We start from the raw sequence: 19,618 nt of genomic DNA, 5'->3' as shown, positions 1-19,618 counted from the left end.
CACTTAGCAGTTTAGATACCAGAACCACAGGATTGTTCATTGCTTGTCCTCTGCCTGATCAGCCATCCTTGTCTCCAAGGTGGCTCATGGGTGTACGGTACCACCTCATTTTAGTCAAGAGGTGGCAAGGGGCCCACTGACCCTGAGCTAATTTGCAGTGATCTGTTCTTTTGTTCTTCTGTGCCCTGTCTCCCATAGGTTTAGACCTTAAGTTTCTTAAACAGTTTGATTGCATCTGCTAGGCCTGTGCCTTCATGAAACATTGATACACTGAAGCATATAGTTGCAAGCTACCTTAACTCCGTCATAAATATGATGCAAAGTCAATAACTGGAGTCATTAACAGCAAAGCCTTTGGAATCAACTTTGTGGGTCCATAGGCAACCTTGAGCAAGCTCCTTAACGTCTGCCATCCATATTTTCCTAAGACTGCTGCCTCAGAGCTTTCAATGCAAGGTGCTTTATGCAATAATTATGCGGAAATTAAGAGCAATAATTCAGGTAAAGTTATTAAAAAGTGCCTGGTGCAAAGCACAGTGCTACATAGTCTTTTTTTTCATCAAATCAATATTTGTGCATAATTTAAAAAGCAAAATCATAATGGGTAGGAGGAAAGAGAAGGGATCCCAGTTACTCCACTGACAGTTTCAGTGGTCTAAGGCTCAGCTTTCTAAATGCTGGCATGACCCCATGTGGGGCTGAGTGACTGAATGTGGGTAAGGTGAAATATTCGGCACACTGATTGCAAATGTATTAAAAAAAATAAAAAAATAATGAAGTCAAGGTACTCCGGGCAGTGACCAGACATGTTGCACTGAGTAACTTCTTTGCAGCCTTGGTTTGAACACAGGACAGATGTACTTTGCACTGTGCATGCTGTCATACCTTGCAACCATACTGTTTGAAACATCTGGGCTCAGGTTCAAGACCATTGTATCTTATGAACTGCAGTGGCTTTTTTTTTTCTTAACCATGCACACCAAGTTTTCTCTTTTTATAGAAACCTCATGGTTTAATTACAGAGAAAAGACTTCTAATATTTTCCCATCACCATTCTTCAGCATGTAAAAATCAAGTTAATATCTCTTTGGATTTTATTGTGTGTATTTGACTTTTAAAATAGCTGTTTGAGGCCGGATGCAGTAGCCTTTAATCCAAGCAACTCTGGAGACAGATAGGTAGATCTCTGTGAGTTCCAGGCTCCCCTGGTCTCAGAGTAAGTTACAGGTTAGCCAGGGCTACATGTGAGACCCCAGAGGGGGAAAAAAACTGCTGTTTGAGTTGCAAATTTGAGTTAAAAAAATGTTACAATGAAATTAGGACAGAATTCCATCTTGTCATTTTGTGTTGTATATTTATGTAAGCCAACATTCTCAGTGTTAATGATTATAAAAATCAGTCAACACCCCACCCAAATGATGATGCTTTGTTCTGCAGTATCAAATATTCAGCAGCAAAGATTTAATTTTTAAAAAAAATACTTATTCTATTTTTGACTATGTGTCTGTGTGTGTATGTACCCATGAGGGACTGTAACTGGCCCTTGTGAGTTGCCCAATGCAGGTATTGGGAACCAAGATCCAGTCCTCTGCAAAGGCATTAAGTGCTCTTAACCAGTGTGGCATCTCTCTAGTCCTCAAGAGTTAATTCTTTATGTAAAAATAAACAGGCATATGTTCCTCATTAGTATATAAATTTGCATAAATTGTAAAATTACATGCCTACTAAAATAGTTTTAAAGTAAAATTTCTTTATGGTTTACTAACAGTGGATGATTGAGTTTTATACCTAATTTAAAATTGTGTGTGTGTGTGTATGTGTGTGTGTGTGTGTGTGTGTGTGTGTGTGTGTAGGTCAGAGGACAGTTTTGAGGAGTTGGTTCTCTCTTTCCACCTTTATATGGGTTCCAAGAATCACGCTCAGACAGTCAGGCTTGCACAGCATTTCTGCCCTGCAGTCATCTCAACAGCCCTGTTTACCTCGTTGATAGACCCAGGGTCATGTAAAACTTTCTCAGGTAGAGTCTGGAGAGACGGCTCTTCAGGACATCTGACACCTTCTTCTGGCCTCTTCATGCACCGTCACACATGTGCACACACACACACATACACACAATTAAAAATAAAATGAAATAAAATCGTTATAAAAATTCTCTGGTGATCAAGTCCTGCAGGTGGAAAAGGCCTAAGAAGCTCTGGTCTTAAGTTACCTTGGCTGCCAGGCTGCCAGGCTGCTTCAGGCCCAGAGTCTGGGAAATAAACAATAGAAGACTTCCTAGCAGCACTTCTCAGTAAAAGTGGGAGGATTCAGACAAGTGCCTTCCTATAATGAGTCTTTCTCTGTCCCACCAGCCAGCTCCCCCCACAAAAAAATGACATGGGAAACTTCCTATTAATCATGGAAGCTCGGCCTTAGCTTAAGCTTGTCCCATTAGCTCTTATAACTTAAATTAACCTGCTTTTAGTAGTCTGCATTTTGCCGTGTGGCTTTTTACCTTTCTTTCATTCTGTATGTCCCACTCCCTCTAGGTCTTGTTGGAGTCTCCTCTGTACCTCCATTACCTCCTCCTACTTCCTCTCTCTGCCCGGAAGTCCCTCCTGCCTGGCTATTGACCATTCAGCTCTTTATTAAACCAATCACAGCAATGAACCAATCTTCACACAGGGTACAAATATCCCACAAGTCACTTCCACTCCCAGCCCTGTCCCACTCTCCACCTTCTGAATCTTCAGTGACACTTTCAATCCATCCTATGATCCTATGCCCTCTGCCTCTGTCATTTGTCCTTAAACCCTTGTAACAATTGACTGTTGGCTTCAAGACATTTGGGAGGGACAGCAGAAGGAAGGAGAGGGAAGAGAAGAGGAGAGGACAGTCATATATTCAGGCTGCCAGTGTTTAAGAACGTAAAATATGTTCATATTTATTACTATGCAATAATAGTATTAGCTATTCCCACTCTAGTAGCCACTGCGCATGACTTGTAGTCACTACGAATGCGAAGATGCTCAGGACTTGAGGAGTTGCCTCAGTCAGTAAACTGCTTGCTGTGAGAGTCAGGAGGACCTGAATTTGATTCCTAGCCCCCACATAAAAAACGTAGGCGTGGTGGCTCAGGCCTATAATCCCAACACTGGGGAGGCAGAGATATTTGGATCTGTGGGGACTGATGGCCAGCTATCTTAGCCCACTGGGTAAGTCCCAAGTCCCCAGTGAGAGGCCCTACCTCAAAAATCGCAATCAATAGCTGCTAAGGTTGTCCTCTAGTCTCTACATGTGTACACACATGCATTCATGTATATCTCTGGACACACACAAACATGCATGCATACATACACACACACACACACACTGCACACGCAGAGAGCAGCATTGGTAAAATATCCCAAACATGGGTATTATCGTGCCTGCCTCTGAGTAGGTGAACAATGAAAAATGTTTTCCATTTTCTTTCATCTAACTTGTGCCTTTTCAGTGGTTTTCCCTGAGCTTTCTGTCTGCCTTTCCTCTAGTAACTTTTAGTAGCCCCTGCCTGTGCCTTGACCTTCTAGAGCCCCTTGACTTCCTTGTAGGACTCTCTCCCACTAGCAAGTCTCAACATTGCCCTCGTCTCCACCCCGTCAGCTTTCTCCCTGTTGGGTTTCAACTTGGCTCACAGTAATTCCCCAGCCAGCTATCACTGTACTTCAGACTAGGTCTCCTAATGGTGGCCTGTGCCTCCACGCTCCTCAGAGAAAAGTCTCTGCAGAGGGTTAAGCCAAAGGAGGTAAGAACAGACAATAATTTCTCAGACCATTCCACAATTCCACATAATGAGCGCTGACAGAAAGTTGGTGTGCACAAACCAGAAAGTTCTATGACCCCAGGCTGTGGAGAAAGTACTGCAGGGAGCTTGAATGGAGACCAACAGTGACCTAGCTATGTGGGGGATGGAAGAATGTAATAGAGACCTCTCTGCCCTTCCTTTCTTGGGACTTCTTGACGGGAGGGGCCAAGCTGCCATCTGCCTGGCCCAGCCTTCATGGGCAATTCCCTTAAGTGGGAGACACAAGCTCAGGTCTCCATCCTGTCTCTTTCCACCTCTGTTAGCGCTGGCTGGATAATTACCATGCTGAGAGAACTGGTCTTGTAGCTGCAGGTGAGACTTCAGTTCCTAAATTTCCCTGACTTTGGAATTCTCCAGCTTATTAAGGAACATATATTTGATAGAGACACAGTGACCTAAAAAAAAAAAAAAAACACAAAAAAACCTTGTGTGCTGTTGAAACCTCTGGGCGTGTGGGAGAGTGCTTGGCTGCACTGAGAAATTCGTTACTAGAGTTGCAGAGGTCAGAACCGGGGACCTGGAGGCCCCAACAAGCCAGGCTCAGTCAGTAATCCATCTCCAATACACCAATTAAAGAGACAAATAATAGCAAAAAACAGGGAAAGCAGATCTAGTCAATGTGACTACACTGGGATGAGGAACAAATAAAGAAGCCTCCTGACCTCCGTATCTGTCTTCAATGTGCTGACAAGAGGTTTGGGTTTAAAAGGGGGCAAGATGTTGCATTACCAAGCAGTCCTGGTCAAGGTGAGGCCCCACCCATCACTGATGAGTCATTGTCTAGGCTCCCCTCTTCCCTAGAAGGCAGCCTAGTGTGCGGTCTGAACTGTGTTAACCATCTTCCTGGGCGATTAGCTCCCCTTCTACCTGACACCAGGTTCAGCCTTTCCTTTCCCCCAGCACGGGATTCCTGGAGAAATTTCAATTCTTTGGCATCCACTGTTTGGATAGTCTAACAGCACCAATGTCTCTCCGACAAGAGCACAGAGCATGTAAGGAATTCACAGCAGTACAAGTCCTCAACAATGGAAGTGAAGGATCCTGAGGAGCCCAAAGGGAAGGGCAGTGGCTGCGACCGAGCTGGGAGACAGGCAGAGAAAACCCTGCAGTGTGCGCCTGAGGCTCAACAATGGAATAATTTAGTGACTGTAGTTGGCTGAAAACCCCTGAATTATAATCATTTGATACAAAAGAAACATTGGCAGGAGCTCAAGTCAGAACTCCCTGGTGGCTTGCTCTCACAGTTCCCACCCTCCCTGCTCGAACCTCCCAGGAAGCGGCCAGGGAGGCAGCCATCACTATAGAACGCTTGGGCTTCATGGCGGACTGTTGATCTTGGCTACTAACAGTCTGCGTGTCAGCTCCTACCTTCCCTTGGGATAAAAGATACTGAATTCACAGAAGAAATTAGAAAACGTGCCCTTCAGAACAGAGTAAAGAAAACAAGTTCCGACTCATCGGATCTGAGGGAGGCAGAGGGAGGCAGAGACAGCCTTTACCAATACACCAGCCCCATTTGATGCATTCTCTGCTCCTTAGCACCCCCCCCCCAGGCAGATCATCCAGGACACTGCCATTTATGATTAGGTTTTGTTTCTATGTCAGTGCCAGGAATCAAACCCAGAGCCTCAGACATGCCAAGCAAGTGCTCTTCCAATGAGCCTCACATTCAGCTTCCCTTTTTAAAAATGAAAAGCCTTTCATACCACCCTGAGCTGATTATGTTTCCTGTGAGAAATACCCAGTTGTAAATAAACTAATGAACACAGCAGAGTATCTTTCCATAGATGTGTCCACATTTCTCTTACTGGTTACCATAGAGTTTGTGTCATTAGGAAAATCAAAGTGTTTGGGGACTACAAGGATTGGAGGGAATTGTGGCTTAAAGAAAAAGAAGACAACCTGCGCAGGAGGAGCAGAGAGGAACTGAGTCTCCACCCTGTGAAAACAGCAACAAGGCCCAAAGCCCTCTGCCCCTCCTAAGCCTTGGTTTCAGAGTGGTCTGTAGCTGTTTCACACTCCCCAAGACCCAGCTGCCACACTGTTTTTCTTGGCAAGCGCCAGGACCCTTGACGGTACTGAATAAATCCGAGCTTCGAGGTCCAGCAACTCTAGAACCAGCCTGCAGGATGGTTCTCCAGGGAGGTGAAGTATTTGAGTGAAAAGACATGTATAAAACTCACTTCTTGCTTGGACATAAGGAAATATGGACACATAACCAGGTGTGAAAACATGGCTGGGCTTCTGTAAATGCAGGGCTGGGACTCACTGCTCTCCGGGGATAGTAGAAAAGCCTTCCCAAGCAGCAGACTCTTGGCAGAAAAAGCCAGAGCTCCAGCTTGTGCTGCTGGATGAGAGGGCCACGCCTGGTCTGCTGACCTGGGTCCCTTAGGGCTTTGAAGGTAGATGTGTGCTTCTCCACTCACTGATTCCACATGTAGGGCTGCTCAATAAGCCTGGAAGCCTTTTGGACACCAAATAATAAGCTTAATCAGCCTCCCGATGAGCGAGAATGCTCCAGAGCCTCGAAGTACTTGAGCTGCTAGCATTTTTCTATTCAAGATAAGCCTAGATAATGTCTGGGATCAAATGTAGTTGATGATGTTTGAAGTGCCCCAAACCTTACTTTTTCTTTTTTCTTTTCTTTTTTTTAAAAAAAATAAAGAGAGCTTAGTTTATTGCACTAAAGAAATTCAATGATAAATACATGGTTTCCTCATTAAAAATCTTCCATTAAAAAAAAAAAATCCCCTTCAGGCAAAATGTCAAAGACATAAGAAAGTTCAGTACAAGCAGAGGCTCACAGGCTTCTCTAGATTGGAGCTGAAAGTCCCTGGAAGGCTTCTCTCCCAGCTTGCTGCTACTGGGGAAGTCCGGACCTTTAAGAGGTGGAGCCTAGTGGGAAGTCCTTGGGTCATTCGGAGTGAAGCCTCTTAAGGGACTGTGAGATGCCAGGCTCTTCCTCTCTTTGGCTTGTGAGTACAGATGAGTGCCTCTCTGTAGTGATATGCAGCCTCACCGTAGACCCAAAAGCAACAGTACGAAGCCGTCGTGAACTGACCCAACACTGTGAGCCAAAATAAAAAATAAATACAAAGCCTTTCTCACCCAATCGATACCGAGCTCTTTGAAATTCCCACTCTCCAATACCCCAAATTTTCCCTGTTTAAGTTGATTAACTCAGGTTTGTTATGGTGTTAGAAAGCTGATGTCAAGGAGACCAGGGAGGAGAATGCTTCAACTGTGGCTAACAAATGAACAGGATCTTCACACTGTAGATGGGAGCGAAGTTTGTCTAATTTGAGGCAAGTTCATTCAAAATGAGATAATTGTGGAAATGAATGATTCTGAGGCAACTCAGGGTGGCACTTTGAGAAAGAGAATCCATAACTTCCTTAGTAAGCTAATTTCTTAAACCCCTCTCTCCCTGTTGTTGATAAAAGCAAATCCACATTTCTAGCATTGGTTTTTCTATCCAAATTGACCTACCAGAGGCCTTTTCAATTGGTGTGAAGTGAGATCAATCTCTGGACACAGCTGGGCACTGCTGACTTCAGGGACAGTGCATTTTCACCAGGTCTCAGGCAACTGAGGAGGAGATCTGGCCAGGCACTCAGAATATTTGATCAAAACCTTATCAAAGTCTTACCAAGACCATCAACAACTCAACACATACATGCATAAATTCATAAATATAAATATTTGATTTATGTATTACAAATGAGATAATGAGATATTTGCTTTTATGAGTGTCTTAATTTATTCAATATAATTACCTCCAGTTACATCCTTTTGAAATAATTTTGGTCCTTATAGCTGAATAAAATGAATGAAGCAAATCACACACACACACACACACACACACACACACACACACACACACACACACACACTGTGGACTCCATGTTAGACTTTTGTTATGCAGCACAGGCTAGCCTCAAGCCCACACATTGAGATGACAGGCATGTACCACCACATCTGGCTCTTGAGTCCTAACTATTTTGAGATGGATTTTTACCTCTTAGTTAACTAGGAGGAGAAAATGAACAAATCAGGTATGTTCTCGTTAAAGGCCCAAGACACGGTCCTAAAGTCCCGAGATGGAACGGAAATGTTTTCCATTAAGAAGGAAACTTGTTTCATAAAACTGGCTGCAAAGCTCCTCTGTAGGAGCCTGCTCCTCTGCATCTGCAGGATCCCATCGCCCCACCTAGTTTCCCTTTCTCATTCTGATGAGGGCTGGAAAGCCTGACCTCAACAGTCACAGGCTCCTGCCCTACCCAAATCTCCCGCCTTCAGATCTGGGTCGAGTTGTATTCTGTACATGGTAAAGTTCATGCAGCAGCTTGCCAAGGGACCATTACCTTGCAAGTAACGATGATGAAGGAGGCATACTCTCTTCATACAGTGGTCAATCCCAGCCAGTAAACAGCATCTCCCTAACATGGCCCGGAAATCCAGAGGTTGGTGGGAGCTTTGGTTCTGGACAAAATGAGGGAGTGTTGATTTAAGAAACACTATAGTTGTATTGGGTCTTGACCAAATATCAATGCTTCCATTCAAATACATCCAACACATTCAATATTATGTGTTACAGGAACTTGATGGGAAACAGTCATTTGGGACTAGAGAGTCTGGGAGAGCTTTATGAAGAGTGCTACTGTGAAGGCTAGGCAGGATACGAGCCTACCAGATAAGGGAAGGGAAGCAAGCACGTGGAATGGAACGGAGAGGCTCAGCAAAGCTCAGAGGACAGCCATGGGGATGGTGTCGGGAGGACAGGAGAGACAGGAGATAGAAATGCAGCCTGGACATTCTGTGGGTGGTAGGGAGCCACTGAAGGTCTGTGAGCAACACTGTCATGGCAGGATAGGACATTGGAAAGATGAATCTGATCGCACCATTAGGTTGAGCTGGGGAAAGCACAGAGCAGTTAGGAGGTGGTGGCAGCGTTCTGGTGACAGATGACTGGACTCCATGGTACTGCTCATATGATGCCCAGTACATAGGTATTAATTAACTGAACAATAGTTGAGAAGGGAGAAAAGTCAGAACAGATGCTCAATGGTCCCACAGAGCAAAGACACAAGTGAAGACCCAGTGAAGCAGGTGCTCCTAAAACACTCAGTTAAAGAGAAACCGTTCCTGCCGCCTAGAATCAACTTCGTAACATAGGCATCACCTGAATCCTGTGGCATAGCTTTGCTCAATGAGCTGTAACAATCACTCCCCAAACCGGGGGATATCGTTTAGAATACCAAGAGCACTGCTCTGCTCGGTCAGTTCTGTAACCAAGGTAAACCTAGGGCATCACCCAAAGGTAGAGGAACTGCTGAATCTGAGACCTCGGGCACAGTGCTCCCAGAGGGGCTTGTGGCAGGCACATCTAGAAGTTTGAGGCCCTGGTGAGTGGGGACCTTGGGTTTCTCCATGGTTGTAAATAATTCTATTCTATTTTGTTTTCCTTCCTGAAAGTAGCAACACGTTATAGGAGAAAAGTGATGTACCCTGGACACTTTTCCAAGCAGTTGTCCCCTTCCTCTAATATCTTGAGATTTAGGCGCTGTGGTAGATGGATGGGAGATACTGCTATTGGCTGAGAAGGAGTGGGTCCCCATTACAACGCCATCAGTTTGTGTTTCTATAACATGCATACTGGAAAAGAGCTTGGGAGAGCTTGAGAATTATTTCATTACACCAGTGTACATGGAAAATATGATGGTACGCATGTTATAGATTTTTTTTTAGCATGGTCAATAAAATGTGCTGTACTCAACCAATAAAGATATTATTAAGATGTCAGCTCTTCAGCCTGAGTCCTCTTTTCATGAATGGTCAATTTTTTTCTAAACGTCCGTTGTGAACAGATCATCCGAAATGATTCTCACTAAAGTGCCCTTGGCTGTAGAGCTAAGCAGGATTAATATGCTGAAGAATCACAGTTTCTCATTCTCACCTGAGTCATGGCAGATGAGAGCCAGCCAATGACATGGATGGGTTGGACTTCCTCTTGCAATCAAAAGCCACTCAAGGAAGGAAGCTGATTTTTTTTAGATGACTTTGGAATGTCATGTTCCCCAATACTTTCCTGTCACTGACTGCCAAACTCAGTAGAAATGGTGGGAGCATGTGTGGCGGTATTGCAGCATGTATGTGTTGGGGTGTGTGTGTGTGTGTGTGTGTGTGTGTGTGTGTGTGTGTGTGTGTGTGTGTGTTAAGCTCTGAGGCTCCGCCTGTCTTTACCTCCCCAGAGTAGGGATCACAAGCATGAGACACAGTCAGCTTTTTACACAGGCTCTGGGAATTGACTCAAGTCTGGAGGCTTGCATGCAAGCATTTTATTAGTAAGCCATCTCAGCCAGCCTCATAAGAAGGAGTTTATGTATCAGTGACACTTGCCCTTACAGCTTTGTGGCTCTAAGTTGTCCCAAGACCTGTGGGTTAGATAATAAGGCTATAATTATGGAACAGAGGTCTTTCCAGATCCTTTGGAGGTAGCTCTTTTTTTATCAGCCCACACCAGTGTTCAATATCCAAACCTGCAATGTCCAGTATTATGATCAATAACGTCCTGTGGTCACTTAAGATTAAATTAACTGTAGTGGCAAGTAGTTCACTGAGACAATGACTGCCTTGCATGAAGTGGCCTGATTTGGACCCTTGAAAAGGCAATAATAATAATAATAATAATAATAATAATAATAATAATAACATTTAAAATGGTTTAAATTAAATGGAAATTAGAGTTGAATTTCAATCAATCTAGCCATATTTCAAGGGCTCAGTGATCACAGGTGGCTGGGAGCCAGACTGAATGGCAGAAAACATGCATCTGCATCTATGTAGAAAAGTTTGTTCAACAACATAGCTTTGAACCCAGATTCAAACTGGCTGAGGATCAGTTTCAGATGGTAAGTTCACACAGCAGCAATTGGACTGCATGTGTTAAGAAATCAGCTGCAGTGAGATTTTTAAGCTATAATTATGCAAAACAATTCATTTTTCTACACATAAAAGGACCAGAGACAACATTTTTCATTATATTCCAAAGAAAGAGGATAATAAAGACGTCGTGGATACAGTGAAGATTGAACTGCAGTGAGTTAGAAAAAGAATCAACTTATCTTTTCAACAGTCTTAGTCTTTGGAGATCATTGTAAGAAGGCATTTCATAATTATCCTAATTCTCATACAATACTCTAAAACTCACATAAATATTTTAATCTTTATACTGCTTCTTCAATGTCTAATTTAAAAAAAAAAAAAAACCTGAAAGCCCGTGGTCTTAGAATGTGTCATATCAAACACAAAGTACAAGGTGTTCAGTGGCCCTCCAGACTCTGGAAAGCCCTGCCCTCTCTTCCCGTAGCCCTACCTTATCTTCCAATAAGATCTGCCTGCTTTCTTGATTTTCTGTTACTTTTTTTTCCCTTCACAAACAGGATCTTGCTATGTGGCCCAAGTAGATCTCTAACCCGTGATCTTGCTACCTCCACCTCTTGGGCTGCTCTGTTTGCTGATGTCCCAGAAGTATTGGCTTTCTAAACCAAAGACTCAGCTGGCTTGCTACTCCTGATGCTATGACTTCATGGGCATCTTCTGCAGCATGCCAGTGGCTTCATCCACAGAACATAGTAGACTTGGGGAGGTGACAAACAGGGACAGGACTGGAAAGTGCAAGCCAACAAGATTTTTGAGAATGGAACCAGCTCAGGGACTGGGGAGATAGCTTCATGGATAAGAGCAGTTGTGCGAGCATGAGGACCTGAATTTGAATCCCTAGTACCCATACAAAAAGCCTCTTGTGCCTCTAACCCCAACATTAGGAGCTAGCAACATGAAGATCCTGGGAGCTTTCTGGCCTTACAACTTAAAGAAAACAGCAGGTTCTTGTTTAGTGAGAGACTCCTCTCAAGGGAATAAGTCACAGGATTATAGAAGACACTCAACAACCTCGTCTGGCTTCTGCATATGCATGCATGGGTGTGCATCTCTGCACACTCCGCTGCATGCAACACACACACACACACACACACACACACACACACACCAAAACAAAACAAAACAAAACAAACAAAACAAAAATAAACAAAAAGGACTGTCCAGCTAGGTGGCTAACTTTAGGGAAAAAAATATCTCTATATTGGGGCTCTAAGCCAACCCTTACTTCCAGGACATCACATCATGCCATGACAAACACAAATGGACACAAAGCAAAGAGCAAACCTGGAACCCTGCAGGTCTTTCTTGTCCAGTTGGGCTCCTTCTGAACTTCACCTGAACTCCACTTCCTCAGGATTGCGTACCTGGAGTGGAGCTCACCACCCAAGAGCAGGTGCTGAGTACGAGCTAGGGTACAGTCCAGCAACTTTTCTCTGTCCTGTCTGACCCCAAGCACCCCATCCACTCTCCTCCTCCCAGCAACCTTTGTGGACAGCACCTGAAGAACACCACCTGAGGCTGACTTCTGGCCTCCTCATACGTATGCAACACATGTGCACCAGCACATCCGAATCAATGTGACCACGGAGGAATACACACACACACGTACATGCAGGTATCTGGGGGCTAGGGATTCACCAAAGCCACAGCAGGCTACGGCTCCACCATGTAAAGCACATACAGGGTGGGGCTGGAGGAGCCCACGGAAGGCATCCTGAGTGCAAGATCAGTAGACCAGGGATAGGAAAAAGAAGAAGAAAGACCACGAAGTCAGTCTCCAAACAACTTCTTAAGGATGTCCACAAACAAGTGAACGGCAAAAGAAAATGGGGTGTGTTTACACAGTAGTTTTATGTAGCCACAAAGAATGAAACAATACTATTCGTAAGAAAAAGAATGAAATTGGATATCATCATATTAAGATATGACAGAGTCAGAAAAACAAGTCTGGCCATGCTCTCCCGCCTAGGCAAAGTCCAGATTTTAAGAAACTAGAAATGTAGCTATTTGGGAAGAGTAGGTGTCCAGTGGAAAGGGGGGACGACAAGCAAGGATGGTGGTGGATGTGATCAAAGTCCATAGCATACACATATAAACATGCAAAAATGAGACTCATTTTATATAGTGAACATATACTGATGGAAAAGGAAATCAAAGGAGGCTATTTGAAGAAGAGAAAAAAGAGAAATAAAATGTAATTTGCCCAAGCGTGGTAGCACAGGCTTGTAATCCTTGCGCAGTCATGGGAAAGTGGAAGACAAGAGAGAGAGAGAGGGAGGAGGCAGACGAAGCAGAGCATCCGTCTTTTGCAGTATTTTTCTTCCTTTGTCTCTCAGTCTTGTTCAGTTTCCCCGGATGCCTAGGTATATTTTGAGGATGTACTTCCCTGAGAATCGTATATTAATACACAACCCACAAGCAATGCCTCGTTCTTCACCGTTCTCTGCTCATTCAAGTTTTGATACAAAGTATCCCCCACAGACTCATTTCACTGAAGGTTTGGTCCTCAGCAAACTGTTGGGACCCTAGGCTTTGAGGCTGTGGCTGCATCATGAAGGTGCTGGCCTCATCAGTGTCTTAATCTCCTGATGGGTTCATAATTGAATGAACTAGAGAGAGGGAGGATGGAATAAATTAGAGGAAGTAGGTCACTGGGGGAGACCTGAAGAGAACAGCTTGCCGTCTCTTCCCTCCATCCCGGCTGGCGTGAGGAACCTTATAGTGACAGAAAGCTCTACAGACACCTCCTTCTCTGTGGCACCCAGCAACCTTGCCCCAGCTCTTGAGCTGTCGGGGTGAGAGCAGGGCAAAGCCCAAGCCAGCCTCGACAGTGAGCCTGCAGTGAGAAACCCACACCTCGACAGTGAGCCTGCAGTGTGAAACCCACACCTCGACAGTGAGCCTGCAGTGGGAAACCCAAGCCAGCCTCGACAGTGAGCCTGCAGTGGGAAACCCAAGCCTCGACAGTGAGCCTGCAGTGGGAAACCCAAGCCTCGACAGTGAGCCTGCAGTGGGAAACCCAAGCCTCGACAGTGAGCCTGCAGTGGGAAACCCAAGCAAGCCTCGACAGTGAGCCTGCAGTGGGAAACCCAAGCAAGCCTCAACAGTGAGCCTGCAGTGGGAAACCCACGCCTCGACAATGAGCCTGCAGTGGGAAACCCAAGCAAGCCTCGACAGTGAGCCTGCAGTGTGAAACCCACGCCTCGACAGTGAGCCTGCAGTGGGAAACCCAAGCCTCGACAGTGAGCCTGCAGTGGGAAACCCAAGCAAGCCTCGACAGTGAGCCTGCAGTGGGAAACCCAAGCAAGCCTCGACAGTGAGCCTGCAGTGTGAAACCCACACCTCGACAGTGAGCCTGCAGTGGGAAACCCACGCCTCGACAGTGAGCCTGCAGTGTGAAAAGTGCAGTTTTCCTGTTGCAGTCTGGTAGGGTTGTAGAAGAGAACAGGGCTGAGAGTGTCTCAGTAGATGCAGATGGGTAGGCAGACTCAGCTACGAGCCACTCTGAACTGTGCCAAGATGACAGCCTTGATTGTACTTGGCAAGTGAGCTAATCCTGGCCAGAGAGACGCTCATACTAGGGCTTCAGTGAACGATGAGTCCTGTGTCGTGCCCTCCCCTCTTTGCCCTGCTGAGAAGTACAGTTCACAGGTGATGCCCTTATGTGCAAGTCAAGTGTCTTTTCAGAGGGTTGGAGAGACAGCTAAACCAAAACAGAGACTCGGATAAAGGGGAGGGCAGAAAAAGAGTATCTGTGTGGGACTGTGAGGGTTGAGTGGTGAGCAGGAAGCCGAGTTCAAAAGAGGGACTAATGGCTCACAAAGGCAGCAAGAAGTGGGAAAGAGCAATTAATTGGATCAGTGTGTGAAGGTTCAAAACAGTCTTCTAGAAAGACGACGTAATATCCTGATTCCCAAGTCAGGATCTCAAATCTTCCATATGACAAATAATTGAATCCAGCCCTTGGGAAATAAAATCTTTAATTTGTACATTCTAAGTGGGGACAGCAGCTATCCCTTTGACCTTATTCAAAATTGTCTTTTGGAAGGTAAATTCCTTAAGAACCACAAAAAAAAAATGTTTAGAAACATGCTGTAGGACAATGAGGAGGATCTTGAGGCTGAGACGGAAGGGCAGGAAGCGATCTGTAGCTGGAGGCCGGGCATCGTCCCCACTGCCCACACTTTACTTCCGAAGACTCAGATGCTAACCACAATGCGCATGCCCAGGATTCCTCCTGTGGAGATGGCCGGATTGTCTACTTACTTCATTTCTGATGTAGAAATTGCAGGATTGTCTACTTCTTTCTGCATTACATTACCCAACTTTCTGACTCAAGACACACAGGTACATTAACTCCGCCGGGAAGTCCGGCAGGAGCGGAACAGCTAAGACCACAACAGAAAGCAGAGGAGACAGGCACACCATCCTTCAGGAGCACAGCGGGTAACAGATCATCCAGTGGTTGTCCCTCAGCTACACCAGGGAGAATGACCTTGTGTCTGTCAAAATAGTCACCATGACAACTGTGCAAAATATTGAAGATGACATTTTAAATGCAATTTTCAAAATTATTTCTTTTGTTTTTGAGATTTTGATATAATCACATCATTTCTCCCTTCCCGTCCCTCCCTCCAAATCCCATACATCCCTCTTCACTCTTTGTCCAATTCATGGCTTCTTTTTTCATTAATTACTGTTCCATACATATATGCACACAAGTACGTAAGTACAACCTGTTCAGACTGTATGTATGTTTTCAGGGCTAACCATTTGGTATTAGATTTTCTTCCATGAGGGAGACTATTTCTCTACTTCTCAGCATTGCTTAGTTGCTTATAGTTCTTTGTGTAGACAGAGACTGTTACAGAAAACCATAACCAATCAAGATGCAACATTGTAGAGCCCAGCTGCAAATGATCTATCTACAAAACAACTCCTACACCTAAGGCTTGGGGAATATTCTGGAAGAGGGTGCAGAAAGATTGTAAGAACCAGAGGGACAGAGTTTGCTGTAAGATTGTTTCTCCGAGGGTTGTCAGGAGCTACACCCATAAAGTCTCCCCAGTGTGATTGCCAGAACACGAGCTGAACAGAGACAATAACAATAGACATACAAGAGTGGACAGCCGAGTGCCCAGGAGTCCTCAGCCCTTCACAAAGAACCCCATCCAGTTTTTGAACTAGGTGGTAGACTTGCCCCACTTGAGAGGCATAAGTTATTCGAGACTTTTGAAAGTTGATTCAGCTAGAGTACAACATAATGAGTTTCACAGCTCTTCACGGACACACCACTGAATATTCCTCATATTTAAGCCCCCACTGTCCTGTTCCTCCAAAACTACTCAGGTTTTGTGACTAATAATAAAACAAATGAGAAAAGGCAGTGAAATGTGTGATGTTGGCAGTTGGGAAATAAAAGAGACAGCTCCAGTGGGGAGTGATTCTAACTTCAGTTTTATTAGTGTATGTTCAGTGTATGGGGTACAAGGTTTCATGGGGTATTTTTATGCATGCGTATGATATACTTTGACCATGATTCCCCCCGCCCCCCAACATTTCCTGTCTTGTTTTCTCCTTCTCCCCATGCTTCCCTTAGTGCCCTTGGTTTCCCCAGACACTATTGCTTCTACTTTCCTGTCATTTACATATGTGATTTTATGCATCTATATAAAATCTAGTATTCACAAATGAGATATAATACAGTATGTGTCTTTCTGAGTCTGATTTGGTTTGCTTAATATGATAATCTCTAGTTTTATCCATTTCTCTATAAATGACACAATTTTGTTCTTTATGACTATATAAAATTACATTATGACCACTGATGGAATGAGAGAAAAACTGTGCTATGTACACATTTTACAGAGGGTTAGTATCTAGAATGTATAAAGAACTAAGGAAAACTCCATTTCGAGAAATGGTGAAGTGTCCATCTCCTCCCTCACTAGGAAGAAGAGAAGGCAGAAACAGTCCCAATGTCAGGACAAACAGTGGATCCCATGTGGTATTGCAGATGTGTGGAGGAAATTCACAATTAGAAGGAAACAGCTGAATGACATCTCCAGGGACGGTCACAAGAGAAGGCTTCACAAGGAAGACAGCCAAGAGCAAGAGGCTTGGCAGAGGACAACAGGCAAAGCCTGAAGAGCCTACATGCAGCAAGTGTCTTCTTGTCATGATTAAGGTCTATGAGAGTCACCAGTCACGTGTGGGACATGCTACTGTTCCAGAGCCCAACACTGCAGGTCTAAGTACAGCCAGGACTACAAAACCACGGGCAGTGCCTGGGTGCTGGATGGTGACAGATGTGTGGCACAGTCTTCTAGGGTCTTGGTTGACGTGGGGAACTCAATAACCACTGTCTTTGCTGAGCAGTGAGTACAATGCATTGTCTGAGACCATTTAGTAGAATGAGCTGGCTTGGTTGAAGGTAGGGAGGATCTATTTGTCCAGGAAGATCCATTCTTCAAAGATCCATGAAAGAAGCCTGTTGCTATGTAGGTCCACCTAGCAACCACCTCTGTCCAGGGTCCCACTGAGAAACATTGGGGAAATAGCTCTCTAAATTAAGAGAAAGAAAGGCCTTTTCTGTTAACACAGGCCCTTCTGCTCTCAGCTGTCAAGACTCCACAGCAAGGTTGAGGAGATAATTCAATCAGAAAAGTACCTGAAGTTGGTCTCTAGAATCTGCACAGTGGTGTGAGTTTGTAACCAGCACTGGGAAGCAGGGACAAGAGGATTCCTGGGAACTGCTGGCTGGCCATCATAGCCTAATCAGTGAGCACCGAGTCCCAGTGAGAGACCTTGCCTCAAAAACATGAAGTGGGCGGGGGGGGGGGGGGGGGGGGGGGGGGCGGCGGCGGCGCGCAGGGGGGGTAGTGGTGGTGCACACCTTTAGTCCCAACACTCAGGGAGGCAGAGACAGGCAAATCTCTGAGAGTTCAAGGCCAGCCTGGTGGTCTACAAAGTGAGTTCCAGAGTGTAGCAGCCAGAGCTACACAGAGAAACCCTGTCTCAAAAAAACCAAAAACCAAAAAAAACCAAAACCAAAAACAACAACAACAAAAACAAACAAACAAACAAAAAACCCACAAAGTGAGTGTGAATGGCTCCTGAGTTATAACACCCAGAGGTTGAGCTTTGGCCTCCACAGGTATGCACACATATATGTACCACACCCATGAGAGTGAACACACACACACACACACACACACACACACACACACACACACACACACACGTTTAAATAAAAACACTTGTGAGCCTCATCCAGAGACATCCCTGTGTATTACCAGAACCTTTCTCTCCTTCTTCACAGGTAAGACTGTGTTGATAGGTTGGTTAAAAGTCATTGGAGAATTCTGAACACCCGTTAATAGAACTGTTAATGGAACAGAACTCATATCTGTCCTGGAAGGGACTGAGATCACGAAAAACACTAGTGATCATGGCACTGGAATCTCTCAAGAGGAGACTCCAGGGGCAAGTGTAGGAAGCGTGTGGCCCTCAAGCAGGTAGATTCTGTTTGACTACCTCAAAATCCTGTCCCGGGTGATCTGAGCAACAGAGACACTTCACCTATTTGTTGAAAGGCCTCTTTTCTACAGCAAAATCATTTCAGCACTTGTTCATTAAACTTAAAACATCAAAGAGGATTTGCAAATCTGGAAAACATTTAGGAAACATTTAAATGGGGTGTCACTTCAGCAGAGTAAGTGGCATGAACTGTTTGATTTTCAACTACTTACAGATGTCTGCAACCCCGGGATTAATGTATGTATTTTCCAGGAGAAATTGTGTATGCAAAGTTCTGACCAAATTTTCCTGAAAGAGAGTAATTAGGGAACATCCATGCAGGGCAGAATGGTCCCCTGTATGTGCCTATACAAGAGGATGGGAAAAGACAGTTTTTTGTTTTTGTTTTTTTTTTTTTATGTATCAGAAATGTTGCATGAGAAGACTTAAGAACTCAATGTTCTATTCTCATTTTTGTTTAGAATTCCTGAGTTCCAAAGTTGCCAAATTGCTTCTTTCCTGGTTCATCTCTGTGCTTGAGAACTTTCTTTAAATAACTCTCTGGAAGTTGGTCACACAGACAATGCCAAAAGACAATATGATCTGGGAACAAATCTGGCCTCCACAAGTCTAGAAGCTTCCCAAACATTGTTTTTCTGCCATAGATTCCCGTAATGAATGACTGCTGTGACTCAGGGCCCCTGCCCAGGGGAGCAAAGGAGGAGAAAGTCCAGGGGCTTGCCTAGAACATTGTGAAAGATTAAACGTTTTCGGTAATTCACACTTTAGATATCATTTATGTCACCTCTTACTCCTAAAATGCTTTGCTGCGACTTTGGAAAGTAGATGTGATATTTTCAAAGAAGCCAAGAAAATGGAGGGGGGGTAAAAAAAATAATTGCCATCTGTTTTTCTAGAGGTTGGCTGCTCAGAGACCGGAGTTTTCAGCAGTTGACCTAGGATTATGAAGTACTCCTTTTGAAAACTAGTAGGGAAAAAATAATTGAAGAGAAATGTATGCAGTCCTGGCTCTAAGGCCAGCATGAAAGGACAGGGTAAGTTTGGTAGATGGTGGAGAAAGGGCTTTGAGAAGCCTGAATTGGTGATGAGCCGGCAGCTTAGTCAGTAAAGTGCTGGCTTTTCAAGCATAAGGACCTGGGTTCAATTTCCAAAATCCACAAAAAAAGGAAGGAAGGAAGGAAGGAGGGAGGGAGGGAGGGAGGGACGGAGGGAGGGAGGGAGGAAGGGAGGGAGGGAGTCTGTCTAACTGGGAGGGAGATAGTCAGTGAGTAAAGGCACCTGCTGCCAAGCCTGATGACCTGAGTTCAATTC

The sequence above is a fragment of the Peromyscus leucopus genome, chromosome 5 (assembly GCF_004664715.2).
Source record: "Peromyscus leucopus breed LL Stock chromosome 5, UCI_PerLeu_2.1, whole genome shotgun sequence".
Lineage (NCBI taxonomy): Eukaryota > Metazoa > Chordata > Mammalia > Rodentia > Cricetidae > Peromyscus > Peromyscus leucopus.
Note: the sequence above shows the minus strand (reverse complement) of the source record.